The 24,892-nt window shown below is 41.6% G+C and overlaps 1 long non-coding RNA gene across 4 annotated transcripts in view; it reads left to right on the top strand.

The window, feature by feature from the left end:
- LOC110083237 (uncharacterized) overlaps nucleotides 1-24,892 on the top strand; it is a 145,197-nt gene that overhangs the window by 105,112 nt on the left and 15,193 nt on the right. For 3 of the 4 annotated variants that reach the window (XR_012088631.2, XR_012088636.2, XR_002301259.3), the window contains 2 exons: nucleotides 5,822-5,934; nucleotides 20,301-20,341. This is a non-coding gene — a long non-coding RNA (uncharacterized LOC110083237). Of the gene's footprint in view, nucleotides 1-5,629; nucleotides 5,693-5,821; nucleotides 5,935-20,300; nucleotides 20,342-24,892 lie in introns of all 4 variants that reach the window. The other variant, XR_012088633.2, reaches the window with a different exon arrangement.

Here is a 24,892-nt window from a genome sequence, read left to right as displayed (position 1 = left end):
GGGAGAGCATTTATGAATACACAAGATAAGAGCTGAGAAATGTAACACTATGTAACAAAACCTACTAAGAAGCTTATACATATTGGCCTATAATGTTATACATATTGGCCTGTAATCTATGCTGTCACACTGAATCCTAATATTTGGTGTGACAGCATAGATTACAGTGGCAAATTGGTACTAATTAATGAGTTACCTCTTGTATCCTTCAGTGGACACCAACTCACATGGCTGAAATGTGATGAGGGAATCCAGCGGCCATCCAGCAATTCACCACTGCAATTTATGCCACTGCACTTCTGCCAGAGTAACATATCCACTGGGCTACTGTCCACTGCATTTTTCTGAATGTTGCTTGACCTAGAAAGTGTGACTCTCAGCTTTGTGGAGAGACCAAGGAAGTGAACATTTTAAAGAGTGCACTACAGCAGCAGATGTGTTTTAGAATCACTAAAACCGGGATTTGGTATGTGTACTACGAGTTAGGTGTGTGTATAAGGTATTATGAGGCCAGAAATATCCCGCCCAAAACACCTAATGGTATTTTTTAAAGTGATACTGCACATATTTGCTGTTCTAATACACACTGTAATTTTTTTTTTTACTTTCTTGGCTGCTCCACAGAGCTGAATAAGTGTTTCATTTGCAAATATCATAAACTGGCTCTCTTCATGATACAGTGGCATCTCGGTTTACGAACGCCTTAGTTAACGTAATTTTTGGTTTCTGAATGAAAATTCATTGAAAATGCTGCCTTGGTTTATGAAATTTTTCCACAATATGAAGCAAGTTTGCATTGTGCCTGGGAAGTTTATAGCACTGCCCCCCGTGCATGCATTCCTATGGGAAACTGCGTTTTGGTTTGTGAATTTTTTGCATTATGAAACGTCCTGGAGAGCGCATTAAATTCATAAACCAAGGTACGCCTGTATTGGCAAATTAAAAGATGAAGGCTTGGTTTGTTTTGTTTCCTGTGATCAGACAAGCTAGAAACAGACAAAAGCAGAGTGACCCCTATCCACACCAAAACAAGTAGAAGCCCCTTGACAGGGACCAGAAAGGTCCAGATAGGACCACTCTGGGGACAGGCAGGTTCACTCCAGAAAATATGTTGTCTGATCACCATCTTTAGGAGGGAACCAGCCCATTCCTGCAGCAGACCAAACAGCAGGCTTAAACACCTTTGTAGTCAGCCTCTTAATCAAAGAGATGAGGAGAAGGCCAGTCAATGACTCCCTGTATTTCTCCAAACAGTGTGCTGTAAACTTGAGTAAAGTGGGTGGGGGGGGGAGAGTGCTTGGGAGGAAAGGCATGCAGTTGGATGCATGTGAGATTTCCAACCCCTTGTTTAAAAATATAACAACCAGAATGCTGAGTGGTAAATTGAGTTTCTGGAAAGTATATGGGGAAGATGGGGGAGAAATGGCTAATCTAGACAAGAGTCTAGATCAGGCAGTAGAGAGCAAAGAGGCTGGAAGATGTGGGGTAAAATGAGAAGGTTGGTATATAGGTGCATTTAGGCCTGGAATGTGAGGGGGTTACAGTATTTGACTAGGTAATGCTTGTGTAACAAGCCAGAACATGAGGTTGCAAACTGTGGTTTTGAGAAAAGAAACAGAATGGGAAGAAAAAAGCTTAGAAGAACACCTATCCCTGCAAAAAAAGGGGGATTGGTGCTCACTGGAACATCACCAAACCATACACAGAACCTGGCCCCGCTTTCTTAAACCCAGTTTTCAGCAACGTGAAGGATGACATCCCATCAAATTGCATCCCTTGCAGGCTCTGCTGTTTAGCAAGCAGCGTGTTTACAGCTCTGTGTGACCTCAGCGATGAAGGAGATAGATTTCCAGTGCCTTTCTTTGGGACTGAAGCCAGAAGGAATGGGGTTGCTGGGATCAATAGAGAACCCCAGTGATTCATCACTCTATTATTCTCAGTGGAGACTGTATACATTAATCTCAGGCCATGCACAAGCTTCAGTTAATTACAAAAATGCCCCCTTTGTAGAAGCCAAGCTTGGCTTGGTTTTCTGGCTGGAACTTTTGCTATTAAGGAGGCTTTTTGAAGATAAAAAAAGGAAGAATAGTGATTATCTGTAAACTTTATTTCCCAGTTTGTTTTGGCAGAGTGGCAACAAACATATTCTTTGAACTATGATAGCTGCCTCTGCGGAATGAAGAGAAAACCTCATGTTACACAGATATATCTGTTAGGAGGACTGACATGGAAGTAATCTTGCCTTTAGATGATTTTAGACTGGGCTGGGTGGTATCACATTCTTTTAATAGCAACATATCATTCATTATTTCAAAATATGGAAAGCAAGTCCTTGCTGTGCCTTGGGCCTTCCTGATCATTCTGCTGGAGGAGGCTGTAGCTCATACTTTGCATGCAAGGCTTCCCAAGTTCCAATTCCTGTTACCTTCTGATATGACTGGGTGAACCCTTGAGACCCAATGCACTGTCTGATACACTACAGGGCCAAAGCCAATGATGCTATGTTAGAGGGTCCACTGTTTACCTAATTTGCCAAAAGGCAACTTCCAGCATTTCTATGACTGCGCTTTTGCAGAATAATTGTTTTGGGAGGATTGGTTTGGAAAAGACAGTTTGTGTATATATGCATTCTTTTAACATGGATTTTGCTTCTGATACATTTGGATGTCTTCTTTTGGTTTAAAATGTTGGCAAAAAAGAACTTTAGAGACTTCCAAATTCAGAGCCATCAGCATTTGAAAGTCATTTAAGCTATGCATAGCCTTGTAAGAAGAAGCTTGCTAGAGTAGAAAAAAGTCTATTGATTTCATTAAAAAAACTTCCAGTTTAAGAATGTAGGATATTGCATTCTCTATTCACAATTCAAAATTCCAGGAAATAGCCTGATATTGCTACACAATATTGTGCCCACATTGCCAGCAGAAAAAAGGATGTCAGACTTCACATAGCAAATGGCAGCCTGGCTGACAACACCAATGGTAGCTGCCAAGATGGTCTACAGGTTACTCTCTTCTTCTCACTACCAATCAAGGTAAAATCCCAGAATTCGACTTCTTTTTCCATCATTTAACTACTCCTCACCCAAACACAAAGCAATTGTCAGGGCTGTTCTTCAACAAGTATGAATGGTAGTGAGCAAAAGAGGGAACACATACACATCCTTTAACCTCTCAGGTAAACTAATGTTGTCATGCCTGCTCTTCAGAATGCAGATTAGAAAGCTATGTTCCAATTTTAAAATCCTTTCTTTGAGCTAGGCAAGCTGAGGAAAAAAAACCAAATCAAACTAAACGTTCTATGAACATGTAGTGTGTATGTTTTTCCAAAGATGTTCCCTTGCCTTTTGAAATTGAAAAAAGGGAGGGCTCAGAATTAGCAAAGCTTATGACTGGAAACCAAGGTCAAAATTGTCCATACTACATAAAAGAAAAATAAGAACAAAAATCAAGTCATTTGAAGGGTGGTGTTGGTAGAGATACTAAAGACAGCCAGAAATTCAGAAAAGTGGGTGCTCAGTCAAGTTAAGCCTGAACTCTCAATAGAAGAAATATGAGTAAACTGAAGCCATCCTACCATGCACATATAATTAAAGCTAACAACAGTGAGTATACAAATACAAATACAAAGAAATCAATCAAATACCATGCTAAAAAAATATAAGCAACACTAAAACACATTCAAAGCAGTAAGGTACAACAATCCATTTAGAAACCCCACTCAGGCAGCCAGTCAGTCAGGGAAATCTTGCAGAAGGACAGCAAAGATGAGGACAGCCTAACTTGCTGAACGAGGGAATTCCGAAGTCTGGAGGTAGCGAAAGAGACGTACCCTCCAATTGCCCCTGTGAAGGTGGCAGGACCAAGAGAAAGGACTCTCCTGATGATTTTAACACTCAACCAGGTTCCTAAAGGGAGATACAATCCTTGAGATAGTGTGGACCCAAGCCATGTAGGGCTTTATAAGTTAGAACCTTGAATTCAGCCTAGAAGCAGATTAGCCGCCAATGAAACTGCTGTAAGAGGGGGTTATGACCCTATGACCAGACCCAGCTAGCGATCTGGCTGCTGCATTTTGGACCCCCTGAAGTTTCTGGACACTTTCCAGAGGCAGACCCACGCAGTACATTACAGTAATCTACCTTGGATGTAACTAAGGCATGTGCCGTTGTAGCCAGATCAGACCCCTCCAAGAATGGACACAACTGGTGTACTAGTTTAATTGTGCAAATGCATTCCTGGACACTGTTAAAAAGACAATATTGATGGGGCAAGTGGGGAGTGGGTAGAAGGAGGAAGAGACTTATTTTCCAAAAAAGGAAGCCACAGCTGTTAGTTTGCAAGATCTGAGCAGAACTTAATGGAAAAAAACAATATTCCTAGAAAGGGAGGTGAGCAGTAGGAAGAGAGAATAAATCCAACATAGTCATCACACATCAGTAGTGACTTGATGGCATATATTTTTTGAGATTTCTTCTTAATTACCAAACAATTGGACAGTTACAAGGCAGGTGGAATGGTTGAGACTATGATGGGATATGGGCACCAAAGCCCTGCTAACATCAAGTAAGACCATCCTCAGCCACAAAGCAAAAATCAGTAATTTCACAGCTTAAATGAATGAGCTTCTAAATATTTGTTCTCTATTCTTTTTAAAATATATTTTTAAATCTTGAGACAACTAGACACAGAGTACCTTTGCAAGCACAAATTCATGTTTGACCAGGAGTTAAAAATTCAGTTGGGTCCTAATTTAAGGTTCAAAAGTTCAGATTGCTCCAAACCTGGAGCTGATTTCCCTTTGAAGACTTGTGTCAGGATCCTGGTGTCATAGATCCTAAAATAATGTTTACTGAAAGCACTCAGGACTCTGTGCTCTGCAGAAATGCTTAGAACATGATTTACAAAATTGTATGCTAATATGTGGCAAACTGTCGCAGTTTATGGAGGACTGCCACTCCATTGTTTTTTTTTAAAAGCACTCCTTCAAGGTAAGTAAGTTTGGTCTTTTTAGTTTATATGAGCTATTTTAAATCTGGGAATGTTTAGGGTCATTGTTTTTGTACAGGGGTAAAATAGTTTTACTTAAAAAAAATCATAACTCAAAAATCCTTTGCCCAACCTTCCCCAACTTTGTCAGAGTAAGAGCAGACTGCTATACCTGTGCCAAATGTGGTACAGATCTATAGTTCAGTTTCAAAGTTCTAATTTTTGGTTTGGGCCATTCCCATTTTTAGAATTGCCTTGTGAAGTGTTGATTTCCTCTGCTTCACAATAACATAGATGTACTATCGTGCAGCAAAAATCAGCTCCAGCATTCTGTTCTCGCAACAGCCAAGCAGTTTTTGAAGTGATGCCCAAAGCAGTACAGGGAGAATTCTCTTGCTCATGATTCTCAAGAACTGCTAATGAGAAACATTCTGCTTCTGAAATTGTAAGGAATACATAGCTATCCTGAGTGGTAACCACTGATAATCTTATTTTTATGAGTTTGTGTAATCCCTTTTACAATTGTCTAAATTGATGGCTGTCACCACATCTTGTGGCAAAATTTGCCATAGATTAACAAAATACTGTGTGAAGAACTGCTTGTTTGTTTGTTTTCTCATGAATCTCCTATAATTTCCCTTCAGTGGATTAGTCTACTATTCTGGTATTATGAGAAGAAGAAAAAGAAATGGCGAGTCCAATTATAGGTATTGGCATTTCTATAATATTTATTTATTAATCCACAAATGTTCCCAGCTGGTTTTGTTTGCCATCATAGATTAAATTAGTCGCTGCTGTCTTAAAATAGCTTTGTTTTGCATTCCATGACACATTAGAAAGTCAAGTCTTCAACCAAAATATTGATCTTAAGTGGGCGCTGTGTCCAGATGTCGGCAGAGCTGGGGAGAAAAGCTGAGAGGAAAGAAAGAGCTGGAGAGGTTCTTGACAGGTAATTCCACCCCCGTCTCCGCCATTCTTCACAGTGGTTTTGTAAACATGCTTCTCTCACTTTTTAAAGCTTAAAGTGAAAGGGTTAACAGAGAGGTCATGTTGGTTTAAAAAATTATGGTTTACCTTACAAGCTGGGTTGCCTTAGGTCATGGTGATACAATTCCTTCCCCTTGTCCTGTGAACTGGTGGTTCACAAAAATTTTACTAACACAAGGAAGGAAGGGAGGGAGGGCTGCCAAATCCCTGAGCAGTGCAGAACAGACTTACCTGTTTTTATACACTGTTTAACTAATTATTTTAAAAAGAAACAGCCAAGTTGGAACAACTACCTTTTTCTTCAAGAAGGAACTCCCCCCTCCCCCCCCAACACCACTCTTTTCCACTTTTTTTTTAAAAAGCTTCCTTCAATGCTTGCTTTGGCATTTAGAAAGAGTTCTCGATACCTGACACCTCTTGAAAGTGTAGTTTGGCAAACAGAAATTGAGATCAGCTCCAGAAGGGCCCAGTGCTGGGGCTGCTTTGAAAACACCTGGGTGTCTCTTGTGCCGACAAGAACCAGACCCCTTTCCGTATAAATAACAAAGTTCTTCTCCTCCCTACCCTACCCCCCGCCTGACTTCCCTTCATTGAAATCATACGAAGAAAAGTCAGTAGCATACTAGTAATGCTCCTTTAAAAACAGGTGCCCTGCACAATTGAAGAGTATTTCCATTTATTGGGGGGACACCCCTCCCAGATTTAAAAATCTCTTCAAGAAATGTCTTTGCTTTGCAGAATTTACATCTGTATCTCATTTTCTCAGACCAGAGTGAATTAAAAAGCTTCTAGTGATTAAAATGAAAGCTTCCAAGAGCAATCAGTAGTTCTCCAAGGAAACATCTAGGATAATGCAGTTCATGTATGCAATGAGTCCTCTTGCTGTCCCAATAATATATATTTTCCAAGGCCAATCTCTAGGCTGGTTTTCAATAGCACCATATAAAATCACAAATATGTAGTCTTGGGAAAACAACTTTTACGTTAAAGTGGAACTTACTTTAATGCGGGAGACTGTTTAAGGCATCGCCCTTTCATTCCCTTTTAGCACACTTGAGAAATGTGCTAAAAGTGTGAATTGTTAAACCAACAAAATAGTTAACCTTTCATAGTGCTGGGTGAGGAAGTGCATGAGGAAAAACTAAAAGGACAGTTTTCTACCTACAGTATATCTTGCAGTCCACTTTAGTGTTCATATTCTGTCAAGACTGCCTAGTCTGTTCAAAAATTATAGTTTAAAAAGTGCAGTAGCATAAAGAATATCAATATATAGTTATTACTTTTAGCTGTAAACTGGGTATCCAGTGCAAAAAAATAACGCTCCAGATTAGCTTCTGGTGTGTTCCACAAGACAAGATGGCTGTGTGCTTGTGCAGATGTACATGTGTGTGTGAATGCAGAGTCTACAATTCAAACTGAGCCTTAATTTATTACTGAACTGTGTAAAAGTGAGGTAAAGGTTGTTCTTTCCTGAGCAACTTCACTGTTCTTCTCAGTTTCAAGAGCATGACGGAACCCAATTTCAGATTCCTCTAAAGGCTTGGAGGAAAAGGCTGTTTCCAGGAGATTGCCACAATAAACACGGATGAATGAGGTTCTAAACCTGTAGCTGAGTCGGCATCAGTTCTTTAGGGAAAGAAGTAAATAAACTACCTCGACTAGATTCCGCTCCAGATTTGGCAGCTCCATACTTCCAGAATGGTTTCTTGATCAGATGGATGGAATCCAGTTGGATTCTGGAGTCCTCTTTCAGACTTTTTCCAGTGGGATAATCAATTGCTAGAGCATTGAAATAAGGGTTTCCTTGATCCTCCCCCCCCCCCTTAATTTATATAACTGTGAGATTGCTTCAGCAGCGAAAGCATGAACGAAAGCTCAATGCCTAATCTGGGTTGCCTCAATAGATCCTTACTTCATCTAGGAATGTTTTGGGGTTTGGCCTGAGAGCCTTGCATGTGGGTGGCTGAGAGAAAAGCATGGCTTTGTGGGAGAGGGAGAGATGGTTGTTCATTTCCCCATCATTTTCCAATATGTGGCTTCACTTCTTTTTCAAAAATATTGTTGAATTATTAGATTAGAAGTTGGCGGGAAAAATCTGATAGGAGCCCCCTTTTTCCTCCCTCCATACAGATTGTGCAAGGGCATGAAGGAGTTTTTTCCCCCCTTTTTGATCAAATCCTGAAAATTTTAAGTGTTGGACCTCAATTTTCTTTCTATCATCATCATCGTTCATATGTACACCTGCTTACTGTTGAAACCCCGCCCTCCACCATTGTGCAGCAACCAGAAGATGACATGACTGTAAAATAAAACATCCCCTGAAAATAAGCCCCAATGCATTTTTTGGAGCAAAAAATTAGTATAAGACCCTGTCTTATTTTCGGGAAAACACGGTGTAACGGTCAGCCCTGCCCTCACCTGTCCGTCACAGCTGAGCAGTGGAAAAGGAGCCAATGAGGGAACGGAAGGAAGGAACTAAAGGGGGAGTGGCTGGGTTATAAAAAGGGTGTGTATGATGTATGAAGGGAGTTCTGTGAGTCTGTGAGAAAGTGTACCAGAAAGTCAGTGAGAGTTAGAAGCTGTGTGTTAGTGAGTTCAGTGAGTGAGAGAAATTGATTATCAACTGGTGATTTACTTATTTTATTTTGTGAATCAATAAACCTGTTTTGTTTGAGAGAAACCCTAGTCCTTTTTGATTTAAAAGATAGGTTGGTGGCAGCAGAGTTTTAAAGTAAAGTAGCAACCACTCTTTTAGGTTTGAGGGTGGCTGTTACAATACACGGTAACACAGAATATTTTCTTCTCTGGAAAGAAATCATATTCAAACTTCTTTTTGAGAAAAATAAGAGAGCTAGTATCTACTAGAGAAATACACTGAAGATAAGGAAGATAATAGCAATCTTGGTTCGAGCCAACAAAGGTGGAGATACAGGGAGCCACAACTGCCTCCTCCCCTCTTGAAACAAGGGCAAGAAGTCTCATCTCTCCTCTACCAGAGAGGGAGAAGTAGGTAGTGACATCAACAACTCTAAGAATATTAGTCTAGTTAAAATAAAATAAAATACAGGTAAGTAGGAGCAATTAAAGGGTAGCTTAGGAAAGCCAATGAGGCCCCTCCTCTGTCTCCTCTTACTCTTTCTCCCCATGCAAAGACATACATCTTTTTCAGTGGAAGTCAAGTTGCGTCCAGGGGGAGGGGCTCAGTTTAAACTTCAAGGTAAGGCTTAACTCTTGAGAGCAAGATAAGTTCAACCACAAGCTAGCCAAGAGTAACTGGGTTAACTGACTCTAAAGTTTTATCTGAAAATGTAGGGTGATGCAGGTTCACCTTGCTTTGATTAGATATGTGCATTCATCGAATTTTCCATCCAAGCATGGCTTTGCATGATGAAACATATTAGGTCTATGAGTGACTCAGTCCTTTGTTGACTTTGATGTGGCCTCCAGGAGAACCACAGATGTAATTATGACTCCAACAAGGCCTGTTGTCCATTTTTTTCAGTGAATAGTCTTCATTTCTCAGTCTATTCCAGGTGCACTAGGTTTGGGCTGGCACTCCAGGCATGTAGCATAACTTTGCTTGATCTACTTGTTCAGCTTGCTGTATATGACAATCTGCAGTTATTGTCACAAGATTCCCAACTCTGGAGATCCTTATGGATCTGTCTTCTCTTTCAGGATATAATATGCAAAATAATACTTTAAAAAATCAAAGTTGGAATAAGAATGGTAGAGGTAGACCTGCTGTTCATGGGAACAGCCCCCATCCCATTTAATGGAGACAGTCTTTTGAAATATTCAGTCTGTCCCACAAGTACTCAGAAGAGGAATAGAAAGGGAAAGGAAAATACATGGAATGAACAACTGGCTACAAAGATGATGCTGATGTGAGGGATCTGGATTTTTGGGCGATGGGCTAAGCTTCCAAGAAGATGGACTGTTGTCAAGCGAAGGGTTGTACCTAACAAGGACTAGAAATCAAGTCCTTGTGAAGAATGTGTTTTGCCACAGCATGAAGAGTTCCATCAGGAGAGCTTTAAACTGAACTGAAAGGGGGAGAGAGATACAAACTCAGAGGTAAAAATATATGAAGGTTTATGCACAGTAAGAGGAACAGAGCCAGCTGTTCTAATGGGGCCCAATAATAATCTTCATAAAAATGTACAAAGCAAGCAAGAAATCACACTATCTGCAAATGTCAAAAGCATGGGAAACAAACAAGAACTAGGAATCTTAGTTCAGAAAGGGAAATATGACCTGACAGGGATAACTGAAACTTGGTGGGATAACTTCCGTGACTGAAATACAGCAGTTGAAGGATAGAAATTGTTTGAAATAACAAAAAGAATAGGTGGAGTGACACTATATGTCAAAAATATATTCCTGCACAGAAACGCAGTAAGATAAGTTTAGTTGTCTCATCAAGAGCATCTGTACTAATATAATTGAAGCAAAAAACAAAAGGAACATTAGATGGAGTCTACTATTAACCACTCAACCAAAGTTGTGGATGAAACTTTTGAAAAACAAATTGCAAGAATTAAAAAAAAAACAGTGTAGTAGTAATGAGAGACTTAAATTATTCTGATAACTGTTGGGAGACAAATTCTGCTAAATATGACCCTCCCAAGAAATTCCTGGCTTGTGCAGCTGATAATTTTCTTCTACAAAAAATGGAAGAAGAAACTAAAAGATTTGATTCTAACTAATAGTGATGACTTGATGAAAGAAGTGGCAGTAAGAGAAACTGTTAGAGCTGTATGACAGTGGAACCAATTACCCCAGGCGGTGGTGAGCATTCCAATCCTGGCAATATTCAAGAGAAAATTAGACAATCATCTGTCAGATATATTTTGATTTAGATTTCTCTATTGGACTCTGTTACTTTATAGGCCCCTTCCATTATTCTATGATTCTATTATTAGCTAGGCCAGGATATATCTCCACGGAACTGGATTCCTAAAATGGGTGCAGAATTCTATATAATCAGGCTTCTGATGTTTAAACCATAATAGTCTTAGAAGCCAGCTGTAAGTTTAGAGGAAAAGCAATTTTAAATCAGGAAAGAAGAGGATTTTTCATAGACATGGCAGTAACACTCATGCTAACTTTGCAGAACAAAGCAGTGGTAAACAATTTCTGAATATTTCTTACCTTGAAAAGTCTATGATGAAAGAATCCAAAATTAAACAAGATGAGACCCCCAGGTAAGAAGGCATTCAGTCAGTTACTGGAGAAGAGTAAAGAGCAAATACAAATAGTGATTTCATTAATGAAGCAACTAGATTAAAGCTGAAAGAGTGTACGGTGGCCAATGTGCACAAGGTAAAAGGAAAGTCTGACACTGCAGATAGAATTGGAACATGGGATGGGAAAGGTATGAGTTAAGATAAACTGGAAGCTATAAAACAAGAAATGGAATGTTTAAAAACAACAGTACTTGGTGAAAACAACCTAAAGTAGTATGGAATAGGACATTTTCAATCAGATAATTACAAAATAATTTATTCTAGAAATAACAAATAGCATGACCATAATGGCAAGGTAAGATAAGCACAAGGTAGTCTGTCAGCATAACCATCATTCAAGTCTACAGATACTAAAGAAGAATAAATCAAAGTTCTTTATGCAAGTGTCCAGGATAAAACTGATGTGATACCAAAACAGGATGTGCTGATAGCCATTGGTAACTTGGACACAAAAGTAGGAAATAAAACAGAACTGTGACTGGAGAATTTTGCCCACAAGCTAGAAATGAAGCAAAAAAGCAACCCAAAATTGGCTGTGAAGCCAATAATTTTTTATTGAAAAAACATGCTTCAGACAACTGAACAAGATTGTACATGATAAGATGACAAATATAGAAATAGGCTATATAATTGGAAGCAGAAGATAGAGAAACTCTATTCTCTCTGTAAAAGCAAGACAAGGAGTAGACCATGTTACAGACCATCAAACAATGATAGTACCAACATATAATTTAAATAATATTCTTGAAGAAGTTAAAGACAGATTTGTATTACTAAACTCAAGTGACCACAAACTAAAAGAACTGTGGATTGAAATCAGAGATTCTATTAGATAAAATGTAAAAACACTATTCCTCTAGTCAAAAAAAAGGGGGGGTGGCTTAGTGGAACATTGGGAAGACTTTTAAAATTGTTAATAGCAGACTAGACTCAAAAGTAAAAGCTCACAGATATAGGATCATATTCCTAAATGCAACTTTTCAACCACTGGCACACGGGAGCAAAGAAAAGCATCATAAAAGTAATTTCAGAGAAATGGAAGAGAACAACAACAAAGGGAAAAAACAAGAAATATCTTCTATAAGATCCAAGAAATCAAAGGGAAATCTCAATTATGCATGCTGAAACCTCAGCAGGTAAAAGATTATCTGATCAAGATAGAATAAATAAAAGATGTAAGAAGAATAATGGTTCTTGTGGATTTGGGGGGGGGGGTTTGGCCATGTTCTGAAGGTTTTTCTTCCTAACGTTTCGCCAGTCTCTGTGGCCGGCATCTTCAGAGGACAGAAGTAGCACTCTGTGCTCTGGTGCAGTTTATTTGGGAGCTGAATATTTATAGTTGTTGGCTTTTGTCCTTTTTAGGAGATGGGTGATTATGGTGATCAGTGTGTTTTTGTTGTGGGTTATTGTTGCGATAAGGAGGAGAGATTATCTGTCACTGTGATTGATGGGTGTTGTTAGCTGGTCTTTTGTGTGTAGTGATCACTGGTCCTTGTGGCTGGGTAGAGTTCGTTGACCTTTTGCAGGCTGTATTTTTCAGTGCTGGGAGCCAAGCTTTGTTGAGTTTTTAACTTTCTTCTTTTTTGTTGAAGCTCTGCTGGTGTTTGTCGATTTCAATGGCTTCCCTGTGCAGTCTAATATAATGATTGCTGGTGTTGTCCAGTATTTCAGTATTTTGAAATAGAATTTCATGCCCAGCTTGTTTTAGGACATGTTCAGCTACTGCCGATTTTTCTGGATGTTTTAGTCTGCAGTGTCTCTCATGTTCTTTGATTCTGGTGTGGATGCTTCATTTTGTGGTTCCAATATATACCTGGCCACAACTGCAAGGTATCTGGTATACTCATACAGTGGTGAGGGGGTCCCTTCTGTCCTTTGCTGACCATAACATTTGTTGTATTTTTGTGGTGGGCTTAAATACTGTTTGTAGGTTTTGTTTCTCAGATGTTTCCCCATGCGGTCCGTGACCCGTTTGATGTATGGCAGAAATACTTTATTTGTGGGTGGCTGTTTTTCTTCTTCAGTTTGGTATTGTTTTCTAGGTTTGATGGCTCTTCTGATTTCATTTTTGGAGTAGCCATTTGCCTGTAGGGCCCAATTCAGATGGTTGAGTTCGGTGCTGAGAAATTGAGCTTCACAGTTCCGATTTGCCCGGTCTACCAGTGTTTTGATTATGCCTCTTTTTTGCTGTGTGTGGTGGTTGGAGTTTTTGTGTAGGTACTGGTCTGTGTGGGTGGGTTTTCTGTAGACCTTGTGTAGAAGTTTGCTATAACCAGGCTTAGGGGGGCTCCCCATGGCCACTCCATCTGTCTGTTCATAGAATTCATTATCCCACTGAAAATAGCTGGTTGTTAGGTAGTGTTGGAAAAGGGCCTTGATGGCGCCACATTTAGCTACCCTTCGCCCACAACCTACACCGCACTGAATACAGGCTTGTCCAACATGGCATGGCCATTTGCCAGTCCACAGTATAGTGGCTGGGGCATGCCTTATGCTGCCCTTTCCGCGTTCGCTACAGCTAGCAATGCTTCTAGTGTAGGGGTTTGGCTGTATCCGTCTGTGCCTATCATGGGATACAATTCCGTTCCATTATCAGCTTTGCCATATGGCGACTATTCTATGCCTCTTGGAGACCATTTAACCCCCACCACTAAGGAAGAAATTTGAAGGGTACAATACGTCAACATATTCGATCTACTAAATAGAGAAATAGATAAAAAAGAAATGGATAAAGAAGATGGAAAAGAGAAAAAAGTGTAGGTGGAAAAAGCCAGAGAGGACATGGTCCAACTGGCTTCCTGGATTCTTGATATATGCAGGAGTCATAGTCAAGGCCCAGCCCTGGAGGGCACAAGCCCTTTTCCAATATCTATATATTATATATAGGGTCTATACTGATTTTGCCAGCCAGGCCTGGCTACAATACAATCAGGCGTTCTGCATGCAGAGCGCTATTCATCCCAACATGCGCAACCATTTCGGGGCTTCCAGCAGCGTTTTCGCGCGCTCCCCTTGCTTACCAAGGGCGCGAAAACGCTGCGCCCCGGCCCCTTTCGGCTGTTCCGGTGGCCATTTTGGACCCGCCAGACAGCTGATGGCAGCCATTTTGGTGCCCTCGTTGTGCGAGGGGAGGGCGCGAAAATGGCTGCCGGCCCCTGGGAAACATCGCTCTACGGTGAGTATTCTATGGCATTGGAACGCATTAAACGCTGTTTAATGTGTTCCAATGCCTTTTGGTGTTCTGTAATGCGATGTTTCCCACAGCGAAGGTTAATCCGGAACGGATTAACCTCGCTGTGCGGGGCACCACTGTACGTAAGTTTAGTGTCAAGAAAGAAGAAATCAAAATTGTTAAGGATTTCAGTCAAAATGGAGACTGCAGGCAATAAATCGGAACAATTAAGTAAATAGAAAAGAGCCTTAAGTGTAAAGATGTGCTGCTGGGAATCAAAGCCAAGGCCAAAATAATCTATATTATGGTATTCTTGATTACAGTACTATGTATGTATATGAAAGCTGGACAATGAAGAAATGTGCTGGAAGGGGGCTAAATTGTGTGACAATCATCCTCATTTGAGGTTCACACTGCATTCACAGAGCTTTGTGTATAAGTTAGTTGATCTCCAGTCAATTCCAACCTATGATGAACCTAGTAGAGTTTCCAAGATAGGTGATATGCTTAGGGAGTAGTTTTACCAGTGCCACACCCTCCTCCAGGAGCTTCCATAGACAAGCAAGGATTTGAACCCAGTGCTGGTCTGACATTCTGTTCACTACACAAGTCCTCCCCAAAAAACAAATAAAGGGGTTCCAGATCAATTCAAGCCTGATTTCTAGAAGCTAACATAACAAAATTAAAAGAAGGCGACTATAATTGGACATGTATTTGTGAAGATTCTCAGCCATCCAGATTATCTGGAAGTTGAGTCATGGCAACTGGACTCATTTCTAAGGCTGAAACATTTCTCTACTCATCCAAGTAGCTTCTTCTTAGTTGGACATGTCACTGGAAAGACCAGAACCACTTGAAAAAACAGTCATGCTAGGAAGAGTGGAAGGTAATAGGACAAGAGTAGGATCTTCTTGTTGTTGTTTAGTCATTAAGTTGTGTCTGACTCTTTGTGACCCCCATGGACCAGAGCATGCCAGGCCCTCCTGTCTTTCACTGCCTCCCGGAGTTGGGTCAAATTCATGTTGGTAGCTTCGATGACACTGTCCATCCATCTCGTCCTCTGTCGTCCCCTTCTCCTTCACACTTTCCCAACATCAGTGTCTTTTCCTGATGAGTCTTCTCTTCTCATGAGATGGCCAAAGTATTGGAGCCTCAGCTTCAGGATCTGTCTTTCCAATGAGTAAGATCTTGGGTTGACTCAATAAAGGCAGCCATGGCCTTTCGTTTGCAAGATGTGAATAGAACTGCTAACAATAAGATTTTCTGCGAATCATTAATTCATAAGGGCAGCACAGGTTGAAGGTGACTTGACACCATATCGTAACATCAAGGTCACTAAGGACTTCCTAATGGTTCTGATGCTAGGCCTCTGGTATTCCCTGAGATGCAGGAGGCTGGAAGCTGTGCTATGCAACTTCCAGTGCATTTGCTTCCCTAGATTTGAAACCACGGCTGAAATCCTGTTCCATAACTTAATTCTGTAAGGCAGATGACACCATCAACTGCAGCACATTTTTCAGAAATAAAACATTTCTGATCCCTTCAAAGGTCCTAAGCTTGCCAAGGGGTCCCTTTCATTGTGGGGAAACTGTTGAGGGCTGCAGGGAAAAAAGGGTCTTTTGTTTCCAAAAATTGCCACTGTAAGGATGATTTTACTAGTGACACCAAGTTTTGAACATTAAAGACCTCTTCTAGCCCTCCTGCAGCCTGCCACCACGTCCCCTTGAGGAAAAAGATCTAATGGGAACCTTCAGAATGTCAGGGGTGGGAGGGATTCTTCCCCCCCTCTGAAAAACTGCTGCAGCCGTTGATGACCTGATTAACATTTTTTCTAATCAAGTTCTTTATTTTGACAGTCCAATCTCATGAGAGGGGCTTGGGCAAACTGTTTATTTATTCATTGTTCAACTGTTCAACTGACATCAGCCTTTATCTTCTGATGGCCTTTTCTGTCTATGACTCTAACGCCCATTATTTAAGCATGTTAGAGCCTTCCTTCCACACAAAATTAGTTTGGGACTAGAGTTAAACTGGTGTTAACCTGAGCTTCTACTCTTTTCTAGTGCAAACTTTTTTACATTGGAACAACTTTTACAGCTGCTATTCTGGAGCTTAGGGCCCAAGTAGGGCGGTGAAGATCAGAGGCCTTTAGGCAGTCTATCAGGCCTTCGTTGGTAAGGATCAGTTTTCAGAAAATGTAAGCATAAATAGTGGCTTGGTCTCTTGCCAGCTTCCTTGCTTCCTGACTTTTCTTATTTCCTGTACATTTTGGGCCATAATGGATTCAGATTGCTAGTTAATTATTTATTTGTATAGATTTGTTCTGTCCTTCCTCTGTTTTTGGCTTGAGTCAAGCTCTGATTTTCATAGGCTTGTTGTTTTTTATTTATTTATTTATTTTGCTTATTTTGGCTTATAGGTGTGGCTTGGCAGAGTGGGGGAGACACCCAGAAAGTGGGTTTTGTTTGTTTTGCTTTGTTTTTTATTTTTTTATTTTTTGTTAAAGCATTATCTTGTAGACAAAAATTATAGTTCCAGTACAGGATCTCAGCAGAGCATCAGCTTTTTTGGCAGAAATGATTTGCTACTCTAACTTGTTCCTACTTCATTTTTTTCACTGACATTCAGACAAAAAGCATCAAGACTATTTGAAAAATTTAGATACAGATAAATAATATCTGGATAAAAAGTCTGCCCTGATCTTTCCATCTGTTCAATATATACACAGAACACATCATACAAAAAGTTGGTTAGATTCAGATGAAGGGGGAATAAAATCAGTGAAAGAAACATCAGTAATTTTAAATATGCAGACGTTATATTGTTTACTGTGGTGTCAAACAACTACTGAAGAAGGTTAAAATGCAAAAACAGGATTACAGTTGAACGTTAATGCAACAAAAATGAGGACAACAGATAAATGCTATAATGTTAATGTGGACAACTATGAAATTGAAATAATTAAAGATTTTCTGGACCTTGGTTCAGTCAACAATTTAAAAGGTGACTGACAGGACATCAAGACCAAGATCATCTGTATTATGGTATTCCAGATTGCCATGTATACAACTGTAAGCTGGACAGTGAACAAGTGTGACAGGAAAAAATATGTCAGTTCATTGGAAATGTGGAATTGGAGTGGAGGAAAATGATGAAGTGGGTCCTGGAACAGAGCTGTTGTGAGCCGCCCAGAGTAGACTATGTCTAGATGGGCGGCATATAAATGCAATAAATAAATAAAATAAATAAATAAACAAATCAAGCATTCTAGAAGCAAAAATTAGGATACTTTGGATATATCATAAAACATACTGGAAAATAGAATAACCCTTGGAAGAGCTGAAGAGGAGAGAGTTGTAGGGGGAAAAACTGAATAGGATATGAACTACTTTAATAAAGGAGGCCATGGTGTTGTTTGCAAGACCAAAATAGGGCTGTTAGTCTTTGATAGGAGTTGTTATCCACAAGAACAAACACCCTTTAGACTTTATTCTGTAGAAACCCATTCTGTTTTTTATGACACTCTATTACAAGAATTAAAATTTGCATAATAATTACTGTCATCTATTCTGTACTTTTCTCTTGCATCTCTGTTCCTATCTCATCCTGTGCAAATGAATTCGGGGAGGGGGGTACCTTCCTGTGCTTAATTCTTCTCCACATATTCCTCAGTAAGTTGAGGGAACATGCCAGAGTGTCAGATTTATATAAAAATAGTAGGCAAATACAGTAACGGGTAATATTTTCATCTTTAGTTTGTAACTGTGTTAAATGGCATGTAGATGCAACAATATATCAATGTTATGGCAGAACATAGGCATTTTAAGGAATGAAAACCAGGGGAAATACAGTTCTTCTGGAAGTCCAAGCACCTATGAACACCTACATTTCTCTCATCTGGACCAGGACCCCCCATTTGAAGCAGCATGGTCTAGCTCCAGACGTACTTGTGACTGATAACATACCATTTTTTTTAAAATAATAATTTTAAAAATAGAGCCTGGAGGGTAGCAATACTAACATGCCCAGGAAGCAGCTTCCTCATTGCAAAAAGGAAGCAAAGCCAGAGCAATATCATAGAGCCACAGAGCAAGGCTCCCTCTAAGGTGTGCGCCTGCTTACGTGTTACTCTGCTCCCCTCTGCACAGGGCCCCTGCTCCTCTGCACACCCACAGCGATTGTCCTAAGCCCCTTTAGTTCCCAGTTGTGACGGAACCCCACACGAGGGAGAGTCACATATGCGAGGGGTAGAGGCTTGCCTGGTGGGACTGAAAATTAGATGGAACATTGCTGCAGAGTGAGCAAAATGTAGGTGTCTGTAAGTGTGGGTCTTTCAATTTGAATTCCCATCACTTCTCTCTATATAAAAAAGATCAAACAAGAAGTTATAATGTCAAAACATGATTAAAGTAAGCAGCCCATTTAGTGGTTTGCCAGCCCAAGAAAAAAATGTTTTGATGGGGCAGCAAGAAAAGTCTTGGGTGCACATGAGTTCCACAGGCTGCAGCTTGCCTCTGCGGGTACAAACAATACTGAACTAAATGGCTCAATATCTTGATTTTAAAAATGGCATCTTCCTATAGTAAATGGGTATGGCTGACATATACTGCATATAAGAACCCACTCTGCACATGCACTGTTTCATCTGCTAGAAAGGTACTTGATAACGTACTTGTCATTGCAGGAGAGTTATGAAAAGCAGCATTACTTCTAGGTCCCAGCTTCCCTCCCGGTTAGACAAGTTATCAAAGGCAACAATCATCCATGAGCTTGGATATAGGGTTGAGTGATCCAAATATGTCTATCAACCTGTTTGCTTCCTTTCCCGCCTTATGAAGAAACAAAAACAAAAACAGTATCTGACTGGAATAATAATATTTGCTGTACAAGGGAGTAGTTGTGGCTACAGATTCAGCTCTCTCTGTGTGGGAATATTACCAATCACATCACTTTAGAAAGCTCTCCCCAAGCAGGGAGGTGGGGAAGATTTCTCTAACTACTCTTCAAATAGCTGTTCAAAAGTCTGCTCAGCTCCAAGTAAGAAAGAGTTATGTCTGGAATATTTCACTTCAGCTTTCAGAGAGCAGCTTTGTGTATCCCTTGGTGTGTGAGCCCTGGATGAATAGCAATAGCAGTTTAAACTGTTTATTCCTTTCTTAGCAATAATGTTTAGGTTGGGGAAAGCCTTCCAAGATATATAGAATTTCTCATGCTGAGTAAGGGCTCCTTCACTTTTTGCTGCTGTTTCTTTCCACACTATGGACATTATTATTATATCCCTTTTCCATTCATACCACGATAGGTAGAAGGACTCTCAATATTATCATAATAATATAAGCTTCTTATTTTTCAGGGTGTATAATACAGCTATAAACAAGCCCTAGGCTGAATCTTGGCATATGAACGTCAAAAGGGAAAAAATTAAGTCTACAACTGTGTTTTTAGAATAAGTTTTTAAACTGCTTTTTAGAAATATCGGTTCAGCCTATAATGATATAAAAGGGAAGGGTGGAAAATATGAAGCTTTATGTTTCCAGATACTTGTCTTAAAACTTTAAAAATACAAATAAAAGTATGATTTATTTTTAAGCGGAAGGTATTTTTTTTAACAACTTGAAATCTTGTTGAAACTGTACTCTTTAATCTTTCATTGCCCTTTTCTTGGGGTCATTAACACACTGGCATTTTTCAAAATAAAACCAGATTACCATAGGAAGATAAGAACAGACCTCTTCAACTGAAATATTTTAGGCCAGAGCAGACATTAGAGACAGCACATAGTTAAAGCTCAAAGCAAATTAAAGTTGCATGGAAGTGACTGAGGCATTGTGAAACCAGATTTAGAAAAGGAATCCTGTGCTTCAGTCCAATAATCAGTCAAAGCATATTAATTTGCATTTCTTACAGGTGAAAGAAGCTTGTGCTATGACACTGAAATGCTGATTTTGGTAAGAATTTTCCCCTTCCACTCATGGGATTCTCTTGTGTCTGCTTCTGACCTAAATTCCTTCTGATCTCAATGTTTATGCCGCTTAGGCCCTTTCTTCCCTGTTTGGCTTGCTTCTTCCCCTCTGCCTTCCTGCTTTGTCAACAGCCTGCACCAACATCTTTCCCTGAAGCTCTGTAATAAGGAACATTTATGCTGCAGTTCTAGGCACGGAAATCATTTTACATACATTCTCAGGACTTATCTGCATTTACATTTGACCCCCAATAAGCTCCATTCTAAATGGATTTGATTCAAAATCATGTAACTTAGTTGAGATGCTGTTTGCGTTCGCACCTGGGAGATGGCCGGCAACAGGAGTCCCTGTGTGGGGTTGTGTGTTTGGGTCTCTTCTCTCCCCCCCCCAACAAAAACAGAGATGGGTTGGTAATAAATAGGTTGCGTTCTAGGGCACATTCTGGTCAGGATGTGCTTCTCTCCCACATTTTCCTCCCTGTAGCCCTCCCCTTTATGCCACACACACACCCCTACCTCCTGCCTCAGGAGCCAGGGAAAATGCTAGGTTTCCCTTTTCCCCCTCCTTTGCTCCAAGGGGTGGAGGATTCTTGGCAGCTGGAGCTCACAGGAGGGATGAGATTCAACCCCCAGCTCCCCTTCCCCTCTGCCTCCATGGCTACCAACCTGCCATCCTTCCCTCTGTGTGGGGAAAAAATAAAAAGAAATAAATAAAAGAAATAAAACTGTGGACCCAGCAGCGCACATGAAAAGCTGGCACAAGCATTTCCTGGGATCCCCATTGTTTGTCGATCATGTCCTCCCCTTCTCCCCACCTCCCAGAGATCAGCAAAAGCATTCCTAAAGGGGTAGAAGCAGCCAAGCTTCTTACAACAATTGTCCACCACACGTTCCCTCCGTCCTTCCTGCCTGCCTCCCTCTCCCAAATCCTCTGCTGGTTACTCCAAGGTGCATTTTGCAGTGACAGGGGTGTGCATATGCAGAAATGAATAAAATAAACTGAGTTTCACATGTGTACTATTTTAAACAACCCCCTAGCACAGGGGTCTCACACACATGGCCTGCGGGCCATTTGCGGTCCACTGGATGATAGTGGACCCTGCCTTGCCTGCCCCCCGAGGCACCCATGCCTTCTTACACCCTCCATCCAGAACTGCAGCCTGCCAGCCAGCCTGTCTGCTGGCTGACAGGCTGCAGTTCCAGATGGAGGGTGCAAGAGGCGCTGTCTTGGGGAGAGTCGGCGAGCGAGGCACGCTGCCAGCCCTTTTCCCCGAGTGCCCAAGCCTCCGCTGAGCGATGCCTCAGAGTGGAGCTCACTCCCGGCCCATCCTTGAAAGAGTGCCTCCAAGCCACCAACAGCAGCTGCCACTACCGCCTCTTCCAAGGCAGTGACTCTCTTTCTCTCTGGGCACCCCCAGCACCAGCCTGGCCAGCGGCCGCCTCAGCGCCCAGCAATGCTTCTTCCTCCTCCTCCTCTTCATCCTGCTTCAGCTGCCTTGGCCCTGGAGGCTGCCTGGGCTCACCTCACAAAGTTTGCTCCTCTGTTGTGGTGGGGGTAGCTGCTGCTGTTCAGTGTGCCTTTTTTTGAGGGTGGCCCTCGGAGGAAGGTTGCTGGACCTCTGTGTGTGTTTGTGTGTGCGCGCGCGTGAGTGCACCTGTGGGGGCCCCACCCCATTCTGTTTAATTTCGCGTGTACCGGGGGGGGCTTTTCTCCTTTGGCAAGGCAAATTCTGTGAGGGTTTTTAAAAATTTTATGTCGTGCCCTCCTTCCCCCCCCCCCGGGTAGGCGGTCGCCGCTGCTCCCTCCCTTCTCTGCTTCTTTGTCCTGCTGCTGCTGCTGCTGGTGGTGGTACTGAAGAAGGAGCCAGAGGGGGTTATGGCTGGCGACAAGGGCTTGCGTGCCCCTCCTCCTCCTCCTCGGAGCCCCAGCTGGGCTAAGGAAACTCCTGGGTGGCTTCCTCAGGCTCTTGCTCTGCTTAGTGGAAAATGTCGCCCAGCCTCACCCAGGCTCTGCCTCCAGGGGACCCCAGGTAAAATGGGTTTGAGAATCCTGCCCTAGCAGAACAGTATCTTAGCTTGTGTTTCACCTATAAAACATGCTTACCTGGCAACGTAATTTGGGCTTGCATTTGAGTAATGGAGACACTCTTTCACTTGTCTCTACTAAATTCTGTGAAATAGGCCATGCTATTATCATCAAATTATTGTGGTTTTTATTGTCATCTCCGTTCATCCTTTATAACTTTACAGTCCAAGAATAGAGCATAAAATGAACCACAAACAAAAGAACCCGGCTGGCTTGTGGCATGTTTTACAACCCAGTTTGGGATCCCATTTTGCTGAAGCAAAACCGAAATGCCAGATTTCTTTCCCTTTGGACTTCCATTTGTTTTGGCAAAGGGGGGGGGATGTCCACCTGCCCTCTTCCCACTGCCCCCATTGCCTGCTCCTGCCACTGCTGCAGGTGCCATCCTCAGAGACAGCAGACCCAGCTTCCTTGCCAGGAGCCTCTGAGCATGCACCCATGGGTGGCAGAGGTGGCAGGCGCAGGTAGGGCCCCCTTAGGCACGGACTGGAAAAATGAACCACAGACTGTTACGTTTTGCTGCAGGTTTGTAGTGGTTTATGGCTTGTGGTTTCTGGCTAACCAGTTTTCTTGTTCATTCCCATCTCTATTCAAGAAGTATGCTTCTGGTCACTCTCAAATCACTGTGGGCTTGAAAGAGTGGCTTAAAATAAGTGTCAAGTCAATTCTGACTTATGGTTTTCAAGGTTTTTAAGGTAGAGAGTACCCAGCAGTGCTTTACCGTTCCCTTCTGGGGCTCTGTAGTTTGCCCAGGGCTTTTCTCCTGGAGGCATAGCAAGTAATCAAACTCATCCACAGACTCTGCAGCTGGCTACCTAACTCACTAAATTATCCAGCCAGCAAGAGTGGTTTACAAGGTAAAAATTAGTCCCCTATCTTTCTAACATGCTGCAATTGCAGAAGAAAATACTGATGGAGTGAAGATAAACCAGGGACTGCAGAGGAAATAAAGCCATATCAGAAATCTCAAAAGAAGTGTGAGGAACTTTTGAAAAACTGACAATCACCCCACAACATTTTGCTGCCTCCTCCACCCAAATCAAGGTGAACAGAGTACCCAAAGCCAGGAAAGTTATTAGGGATAGGACTTTTTGGATTTCTTAGAGTCTCGCTCTTTTGCCCAAAAAGCCCCGGGCTGAATTCTAGGAGTAGAAGGCTGTAAGCAGATACATATAGAAGAGGGTTTTTTTGTATGCCTGTTATTGTCCACATGTTTCTCCTCTGAAAAATCAAGAAAACTGCCCCGTGATTCCCGGAAGTCTCAAGGCTCCCTTGGAGTCACAAGGCTTCCTGGCTGGGTTAGTTCTGTGGGAGGTTTCCTTTGTAGAGCCTAATGGCATCAAGGCTACTGCACCCATGGAGTCTTGTGGCTGTCAGGGATCACTGGGGCAGTTTCCTTGTTTTTCAAGGAACTTTAAAACTTGTGGAAAACAATGGAAGTATGGAAAATTCCTCTGCAGGATCAGTTTTAGGGCTTCCACTTCCATGAATTCTGTCTGGGGCATTCAGGGTGAATTCCAGGAGTGGAAGTCCACAAAATCTGAAAGGGTCAACCACCCATGCCATTTTGGCCTCTCAGACAGAATATCTCACTATGTTACCTTCCTTAATAAATGAGGCCAATGCTCTAGATTTTTACCAGGCTGTTATCTTTTTAAAATCTTGCTTCTTATTGGGCCAGATGATACTAGAGAAGTTCCTAAGAAAAGTCCTTGGAACTGAATAATTGTGGGAAAGGTGGTCTCTGAAGTCACCTGTGTTCTGAAATGGATGAATTCAGAGATTGCCCTGTTGATCATCTCCCTGGAAATGTCATACAAGAAAAGAGGCTAGGGTTGCAGAGAGGGGCAACTCCTTGGTTCAGAGACGGTGACTCCCTTCACTCATTTCTCCTCTGGCAGCATGCACTGCATGGACAGGGCGTTTTGGCTTTTTAAAAGGTCTTCAATGTATGGTAGATGCAGTAGGGCAATGGCTCAGCCATGTGGTGGGGTGGGGGTGTTCGATGCCCTGAGCTGAGATGCCCTGCATGGTAATCAGTCCTTTTGGTTGCCAGTTTTAGTAGCAGCAAAGTCAAATTTCTAATTAAGCCAATGTCTATAAATCACCATGCATTTACAAACTGTTTTCAAGCTTAAGTACGTTTTGGACAACTGTCCATCATTATGCCAGAAACCTGGGGTGGGGTGAGGGAGTGTGTTGATTTACTCTGTCTCTTCCAATCTGCTGCCATATTATTCAAGTGAGCAAAATAAAGAAGTGTAAGTGTGCATCAGCACAATCTCTCCCCCCCCCCAAAAAAAAACATGAAGAGAGAGATGAAATTATGTTGTGAGGGGAAATTCCCTAGGTGGGAAGAAGTTCTTGCTCCTCATCTCAGTGACAACTTGAAAGGAGGCAAAAGAGACAGAACAGCAGGAACAAAGGAGAAGAGTGTTGGTACTCGCTATG

Source organism: Pogona vitticeps, chromosome 1 (assembly GCF_051106095.1).
Source record: "Pogona vitticeps strain Pit_001003342236 chromosome 1, PviZW2.1, whole genome shotgun sequence".
Classification (NCBI taxonomy): Eukaryota; Metazoa; Chordata; class Lepidosauria; order Squamata; family Agamidae; genus Pogona; species Pogona vitticeps.
This window is presented reverse-complemented; position numbering and strand designations above follow the sequence as displayed.